This window comes from Vulpes vulpes, unplaced genomic scaffold (genome assembly GCF_048418805.1).
Source record: "Vulpes vulpes isolate BD-2025 unplaced genomic scaffold, VulVul3 Bu000000675, whole genome shotgun sequence".
Classification (NCBI taxonomy): domain Eukaryota; kingdom Metazoa; phylum Chordata; class Mammalia; order Carnivora; family Canidae; genus Vulpes; species Vulpes vulpes.
In genome coordinates, this window is record NW_027325684.1 from 9422 (window position 1) to 18842 (window position 9421).

Consider the following 9421-nt stretch of genomic DNA (forward strand, 5'->3'; position numbering starts at 1 on the left):
ATTGCAACATTTAAAACCGACCAAAGGAAAGTGTCCTTTTTAAAATAAAGAGACAAAGGATCAAAACCCTGATAGAAACTGAGAAAAAAAAAAAGAAATAACTAAAAGAATCACAAAAAAATAGAAAAAAATGTTCTTAAAATATTCTATCATAATTAGAGAAATAATAGTTTAAAAATGCCGAGATCCTACTTATCATGTATCTAATGTACAAAAATTAACTACGTAATATTGAAATTTTCAGTGAGGCTGTGGGGAAACAAACTCTCATATTTTGCTAATGGGAAAGAAAATTAGTAAAATACATTTTTGATAAAATCTGGTAATACTTAACAAAACTACCTACACACTTACTCTTCAATCCAGAAACATTTAAAAACATACACTAAAGATACACCCCCAGTAGTAAGAATACATTTGTGTACAATGTTATTCGTTACAGCATTATTTGTAATTTCAAACTATTGGAAATAACTAATACTCATATACAGGAAAGAGATTAGATAAAATATGGTCTAAACAATGGAGGACTATGCACAAAAGAATAAGGAAGATTTGTATGAATTAATATGGAGTGATTTGTAGGATATATTCTTAAATGAGAAAACCAAATTAGAAAAGAAACTATAGTGTACTATCTTTCATATAAGAAATGTGGGGATATGAGAAAATATACACATACTTGCTCATTTGTGTGAAATAAACATAAAAAATGATACTTTTTTTACCAAAAAGTAAAGACATGGTTTATTTCTAGAAAGTGGATGAGAAGTGGTTGTAAAGGAGAAGGGAGTGTGAGCAGGGATAAGGACAGAGTAACTCTACCCTGAATATATCTTTTTGTATATTTCTGATTCTTAGATGTACAGTAATGCTTCATAGATATCTCATCTCCTCAAAACTTAGCCCAAAAAACTATGTGAGGAAAACTTATGTCACATGGAAACATGTACAAGTGAACCAAACTGAATTACAAATGAATAAAATAATCATATTGAAATAGTACAGAAAAAACAGCTAACCTGATAACTTATAATTGTAACTTTGATTGCTTACCATAAGGCAAAAAAGGCAAAAAAGAGCACTACACAAATGATCCTATCTAATTAGTAAATGTGTTTTTTATAGGTTATAGGTTAACAATTTCAAAACTATGTAATGATATAACATGTGTACTAGAACTAAAAGAAAAAAATGAAAAGGAAATATATTGATTGCATGCAATGAGAGCTGGAATTCTCATCTTTGGAAAAAGATATTAAATATAAGGAAAGGGGAAAAGCTAAATAAACACTGAGATGTTCGACTGGAATCAGATATCAGTATAAACTCATTGTTTTAACAGTTATACAAATAGATAGATCTAGAAATACAGATGTCAGTGTACACATATATTCCTACCTCTATTGGTTGTGGCCAAAAGCACTATAATTAATGACACCCACAAGCAGTGAACACACCTACAACCCAGATCTTGGAAGTACTTAATGAAAGATGTGAGCTTGTTTAAAACAAATGTAGGAGCCATCTGGAAGGAGTTTGAAGGGCCAAAACTGAAATAATTTGAGAAGAAAAAAAAGATAATTATATTGGTTTTTAACCCACATAATAAAATAAATATCCAAGAGTTTATTTTGACATGAGCAACTAATTGAATAATTAGATAGAGGACAAGAAATATTTTTTCCTTACAGAAGAATTTCAATTAATAAATGCAGGAGGTGAGAAGAAAATAGAAAATCACCATTAGACAAACACCACAACGACTGTGGCAAACCAGTCTATTGATGCTAAAAGTGTAGGGTAAAAATTTGAAGAGAAGCAGTATCCTTACATAGTGCCAAGGACATCTCTCCAGAAGGTTTTTTTTTTTTTAAGATTTTATTTATTTATTTATTTATTTATTTATTTATTTATTTATTTATTTATTATTTCTTGAGAGACACACAGAGAGAGAGGCAGAGACAAAGGCAGAGGGAAAGCAGGTTCCCCATGGGGTGCCCGACGTGGGACTTGATCCCAAGACCCTGGAATCATGCCCTGGGCCGAAGGCAGCTGCTCAACCACTGAGCCACCCTGGTGCCACCAGAAAGTGTTTACATGGAAAAAGAAATAGTAGCTTTTTAGAGGAGAAACCCTGCAGTCAACACTTTAGCCAAATCAGCAAAATTAATATCACCAGTACTGAGAAACAGTAACATTATGACTTCTATTACATGATGGCCTGAGAGGCACATAGTATCATGTTTATTCTAGTTTTACCAAATAATACATACATTAACTTCTGTCATGAGGAAGCATCAGAAAAACCCAAACGGAGGGAAATTCTACAAAATAATTCACCTCATTCTTTAAAATGTGAAGGTCCTTAAACAAAGGGAAAAGTGTGTAACTTTGCAGACTGGGGGACATGAAGGGCAAATAGCAGCAAAACAAAATATCAGATCCTGCAGATGATTCTAGAGCATAATTCTAGAGCAGAAGAAGTACATCAGTGGGGAAATAGGTTCACAATAAATAAACATAAAATAAACTCCATACTTTAGTTGATGGTAATATATCAGTATTAATTACATGGTTGTTTTTTTTTTTTTTTTTTGAAGATTTTACTTATTTATTCATGAGAGATACACAGAGAGAGGCCAGGACACAGACAGAGGGAGAAGCAGGCTCCATTCAGGGAGCCCGAGGCAGGACTCCATCCAGGGAACTTGGAATCATGACCTGAGTTGAAGGCAGATGCTCAACCACTGAGCCATCCAGGTGACCCTAATTTCCTGGTTTTCATAATTAGACTATGACAATGCAAGATGTTCACTTGAGGAGAAACTGGGGAAGAGGTATATGACAACTCCCAATTTCTGTAACTTTTCTTTAAGTCTAAAATTAGTTTAAAATGAAAAGTTGAAATAGAAAAAAACTTCAAAAACACTCCTCAAACTACATTATTGAATAAATTATCAATTTTTTTTTTTTAAATTTGAGAATTTCTTTTCTTGATGCTACTTTGTTTACAGTAATGGAATTTGTAAAATTCCTCTCAGAGAGTTCTTTGTTCTGAAAAACATGAGTGTTTTTCTAAGTCAATTAGATTGGCTCCTCTCTTCTAGAATCCCTCAGTTCTCTATCTCAATCCACACAGAAAATTTGTCTCTGCAGTTTATATTGAAGTCCCAGCAACTTACCTAGTAGCTTTGTCTACAATTTCCTTAGTATCATCCCTATTATAAAATCCTATTTTCTTAACAATTCTTTTTCCAAAATCAAAAGATTTTGGTTTGTTGCCTTATGTAAGTTTATATTTTAGCCATTTAAATCACTTTCCTAGGTAAATGAACTAATACAAGTACATGGAATTTGGGCCATATACATATTCCTCTTCAGGATTCACTAAATTTAATAAAATAACTGGTATCTGTGCTGTGATGTCCACTTATCTCACATTCCTTAAGGCATTTGCCGTCATTATTTCTACACATGTGAGGTGTCTTACATCACATTTGGGCCCTCTCTGCTTATTGCCTCTTTCAAAGGGTTGTTAGTGCAAGAATTAGAGATGCCATTGGGTTTACCTGCAGCCAAAATGCTTGCTAGATGATGGAAATTCATGGCTCTGTTTCCTTGGGACTTACTAAACTCAAGTATATTCATGTGATCCATGGAATTTCAAAGACTAGAAGAAAAAAACTCTTGTATTCTCCGTCAGATGTTCTGTAAACTCCTTATCTTGAATGTTTCTCCCCAATAACTACCAGATTTAATGACAGATTTTTAATTCTGTTCTTGAATACTTTACATACTTTCATACTTGGTTCACACAGGCATATGGTGACCAAAAGTAAGCAATAATTTTTTGTATATAATTCCTCCAAAACTATTTTTCTTTTTGTCCCAGATCTTTAATTTTCAACATTTCACAATAAGTAAAGCTTGATCACATGCATTCCTGGGCACCAAAAACAGTGCTAATAACACAGTTTCCAGAACATGGTTGTATTTCCAATAAATGTTTGTTAAATTAGTGGACAAATAGCATATCTGCTTTCAAGCTCAATGATTATCACCATGAGTACTAGCTTTACTCCCTGTTATAATAGAAATTGATTATCTCTCAGTAATTTTTCAGTGTGGTGGTTAGATTTTGCTAAGTTACATAGTAGTAATAAACTCTACGAGAATCTCAGTGGCAGACACCAATATAGGTTTGCTTCTCATGGCTGTTACATATTGGCTAACAACTGCCTGTCATTCTACTCTACTTCTCTCCACTTAAGGACCCAGGCTAGATGAATAGCCACTATCTAGGATAGTCTTGGCACAATGGAAAGAGCAATGACAGATCCACTTGACATTTTATAAAACTTCCCAGAAATAATACACATCATTTTTACTAGTATTTCTTGGCCCCAAACTGCTACTTGGCTAAGCCTGACATCCTGTAAGGATAGGCTCAGTAGGAGAGGTGATACTTTGACACTAATACGATCTATTACAGCTGCCCTCTTAATTAAACATATTTGCTTTACTTCCCACACACATAAAATATACTCAACCCCTTCCCAAAGGTTAACCCAACTCAAAGGTCCCAGTTTTAGGATATAGTGATAATCATAACATTCTCTCTATGTGGATCCTCTTTATCTGTAGACTCATTAAGTATAAAGACAATTTTTCTATTTCCCTTCACACACACTCATAAAAACAAGGGTTGAACAAATACAGAAAACCACAATAAAGACTCCTTTACAGAAAGAACAGCAGAGGCACAGGGCCATCCCTAGTACACAGTAATTCTGTAGAGTCCCATTTTGAAAATATGAGAGCCCTACCCTAAGGATGGGCAACGTTCCTTGGTTAAACTCCAGTTCTGCTCCCTGGGACTAACTCCCAAATCCATGGTTCTCTATGGCTTTTGACTCCATCATCTGAAAGATATTATTTCTTTTAATCATAGATGAGAAGACATTGGAAAATATGCTATTTTGGAAGAATGCAGAGATCTTTTAACCTGCCTCCTGTTAACAGAAGTTTCGAAGTAGGGGCATCTCAAAAGCTGTCTTAAGTCTTGGACAGGATGGAGGAAGGTTAGTCTCTTGGTTCAGCCAAGTGGTTCTTTTGATGGTGGTACCATCTCAAAACCTGAATTGGATCTTAATCTATTTGATTTCAGTCAGTAACCTCACAATTCTTTACAAAGTATGACTTGATTATAGGTTTATTAAGTTTTTCAGTTTGTCGGTAGTTCCATGTATTATTTTTCTTACTCTGAGTGATGGTGCTTTACTTATTTTTTAGTTCCAATCCCCATTTGGTACTGTGTAACTGTAATACTGAATTACCGAATTTAACACTAATCACACATCTTATATTAGAGAGTATAGGAATGGCAAGGAGAGAGAACAAATTGGTAAAGAGATACAAATAAATACTTGTCAAAGTAAAAGAGGGGCATGCATCTTCCTTTGTTCTCATTTCTGTAGCTGGTCACATAGTTGTTGTTGGTATTTACAACATCCGTTTTCCATCAGCCATCTTGCGCATACTTTAGGGTCAGTCAGTGTCTTATTTAGTGAAGTGATCTAAATCTCATTACCTGGTCAGGTGGTCCAAAAATTTTTTTTTTGATCTTTTATTTTGATATAATGCAAATTTACAGAGAAGTTACAAGAATAGTACAAAAACTCCCATATATCTTTTATCCAGGTTCACTAATTATTGACATTTTTATCTCACTTATTTTTTCACCATCTCTCTATATTTGTATATATACATAATACATTTTCCTGAACTATTCAAGAATTAAGCTAGAGGCTTTATGCCCCTTTACCACTAAGTATTTTAGCAGACACTTTCTATGAACAAGGACATTCTCTTGGCACAATTATCAAAATTAGTAAATGTATCATTGATAAGAGACTATTAGGTGATCCAAACTTTAAGTTCTCAAGTTCCTGTGTCAGTATTGGTCTTGTTGCTTTGTCTTTCTGTACTTTACCACTAACATTTGCCATGATATTTGCGAATATTATCACGTGCCCTAGAGAATTTCCTAAGTTGTAGACACCAATCAGTATATTAACCTTTCTTATTGCTTGTTGGCAAAACCATTAATAGAGGTTACCTCTACATGATGAGATGATGGTTGACATACCTTGCTTGTGTGTGAATGTGTGATTTCACATGATTTCCATGGAACATACAGTTTCAATAGAATTACAGAAAAAGCATTTTAGAATAATATCCTGCATAGAATAATTCATGAGTCAAAAGTGAAGAAAACATCACATCGCAAGTACAGGCATTTATCACTCCAGCTCATTGCCGTTGTAGCTATCCCCTCCCAAACCATATCTTTTCACACTACTGCTATGCTCTCTCTGGGTAGCAGGTATGGCATGCCTGTCCCCTTTGTCCTCTCTCCTCACTCAGTCCTGGCCCTCCTCCCAGATTGCTCAGGCTTAACCACTTATTAAGCAGCATTTTACTTTTTCCATTGAGAAACAATTTTAGCCTGGATTTTACAAAGTTAATTTACTATGAATTCACATTTGATCAAGTGATAAATATTTAAGGGAAATGAGTTAAACAAACGTGTTTTTCTTTCATAAATGGCAGAGAAAATATCTAACGTATAAATGAAAAATATCGAAAGAAAACTGCTGTAACTTAATTGGATTAATTAGATTATATTATACCTGTGGATCCATATCCTGGCCTTTATACTCTCTACATGCATGACCTGGGGCAAATTGCTTAGCTTCTGTGCCTCACTTTTATTTTCCATGAAAATGGAATCACTATTATACCTACCAAATGCAAGATTAAAAACAAAAACAAAAAAAAGAGTATGTGAGATAGCTTTTGTTAGGTTTGATGACCAAAGTCACAAATCTGAGTCTTTTTAGAAATGTAAATTAGTTTGCTCAGGGCTTACTAATACTCTTAATCACAAAACTGTTTTCTTTGGATAAGACGTCTCAACATGTTCAGGGAGGAACAATTTGAGAATTACTTTAAAGGAGTGCATGATGAAATACTTAAGGAGTGGGATATAGTGTTCTGAAAAATTGATTTAGAGTGCACAATGGTTTAAAAGCAAGAAAGCCTCCTTTTATTCCTCCTTGGTCTCCTGCATAGGTTGGGATCAAGCTGGTCCACCAAGTTGTACAGGATCAAAGGCACTTGAGCCATAGATGACATCAGTTGTTACTTCCCACATGCCACCATCTCTGGGATTAGACGGCAGCTTTATTTTGGAGTCTGGAGCACTTTGCAGACGTGGACTAGTTAATGTGCAAATCATTTGTTATTTAGATTGTGCAGATGAAGGACTAGAGGTATGTAAAGGTTAAGGACAGGGCCAAGGTTTAGTTGTGACTCAGTTTATTGAGCTACTTAACTTTATCAGAGAGATTACAAAATAAATTGTTCCTATCATCTATCTATGGTAACAGGAGACCCAGAAGGATTAGTTCTAAAAATATTTTGTTTTCAAAAAAAAAAAATTTGTTTTCTCTCTTGAGATGAGCTTGACTCTGGCAATTCTCTCATGTAATATACTTCATGACCATCCTTCAGATGAAAATAAACTTAATTTACAAGTCTTTTTAAATTTTCGAATTGAAATCATTTTTCAACTACCCCATCCTTTGATCCTCAGCAATCACCCCAGCCATTCCTCTTTACAACCTTCCCAGCCTCACTTTGCTTTTGTTTGTGGAATTCCTAAGTGACACATCCCAGTCTCCTCAGATCACTGGATCTGTGGCCAGAGGGCCACTTCTCCTTTTGTTCAAACAATGTCAGGAACATTTATTTCAAGATCCAGTTAAAATTCTTCTGTTTTAAAAACCCTTTAGGGAACAGTTACTCTGTGGAACTTGTTTACTTAATTCCTTTCCTACTAGTCTCCTCGTTGGTTTGAATTTTGCTTCCAACCTGTTTTTCTGGGGGCCATAGAACCAAAAGAGAACAGCGTTTGTTAATAGTTTCTGTTGGCTCAAGCAGCTTTCTCTCATTTCCTTAATGTGTCAATTTTCTAGCTCAGGAAATAAAACCAAAGTAAAATATTATTTTCTTCTGTTCTGTTAATTAGTTTATTTTTCTTCAAATAGTTTCATATCCAAGCCCTTATATTATAGTTAATATCTTCACCATAACGGAGGTGATACAGTAATGGGCAATAGGTAGAAAAATAAAAAGGATGTTTATGAAAAATAAAAAGTTTTAGAGAAGAAGAATAGGCAGATAGGGAGAAGGGGGAGGGGATATTCTCAATACTTCCCTACAAAAAAAAAACAACAAAAACCAAACTTATAAAAAAAAAGAAGAAAGTAAAACAAAACAAAACAAAAAACAAAAACAAACAAACAAAAAAAAAAACAAACAAACTCCTCTACAAAATGGCCTTAATAACACATAGATAAGAATAATGCTAACAATAGCTAACCAAAGCAGAGTGGGGAAAAAATGGAAACTTTAGGATTATTTTCTAAATAATGTTAATAACTGCTTTCACAAAGCCACAGTAGAGTGGAAAATAAAATCCAGGATTAACTGGTAGTATTTCCAATTAATACATATATAAAGAATAATGGAAATAAAAATCATATTTTGGCATTACCATAGGATAACTTTTGCAGAATTATTGATGAATGCCAACATTTGTGAGCAAAAGTATAATGAGAAACAGGGTATCTGCATACTATTGAATAGAGAAAGGATGAAACTTTAGGCAGGGAAAGAATAGAGGCCTCAACCAGACTCTGAGGGAATTTCAGGTAGGAAGATCGGACAAAAACAGAGATAAGGAAAATTTAGACCACCTATCCCAGTTAGTAGGGTTAAAATGTTTTTCCTGATAATTACATTGTAGCCACAGAAAATAAAAATAACCACAAAAACTAATCAAGCCTCAAAGGAAATTTCACTATAAAGATTAACCAGACCTAGCAACCCATATCTATAGATCATAGATGTCACAGAAATGAAAACTCTCACACAATGTATAAGCACCATGTCCAGTTCCACCAACAAGTTTCCTGGTAAAGTCCTAATAAACGGCCAGAGATGAAGAGCGAAGAGCCCTCATCGGCAACCTAGTTGAAACCCTCTCATTCCTGAGAGCTTTTTCTGTATTCTCGCTTAGTAAATCTCTGTCTCTTTGCTCATCTCCTTTGCGAGATTCAGTCTTTACCTCAGTGAGACAAGAACTTCACTCTTCTGCTTCACTATCGAAGTGCTTCCCTACAAAATGCTTTTTAATTATAAAGAGAAAATAATTATAATAAACTAATAGTAATTATTGTACTAGTATATGATATCAAGATACATTTTTTTAAAGATCCTATTTTTGTTTATTCATGAGAAACACAGAGAGGCAGAGACATAGGCAGAGGGAGAAGCAGGCTCCATGCAGGGA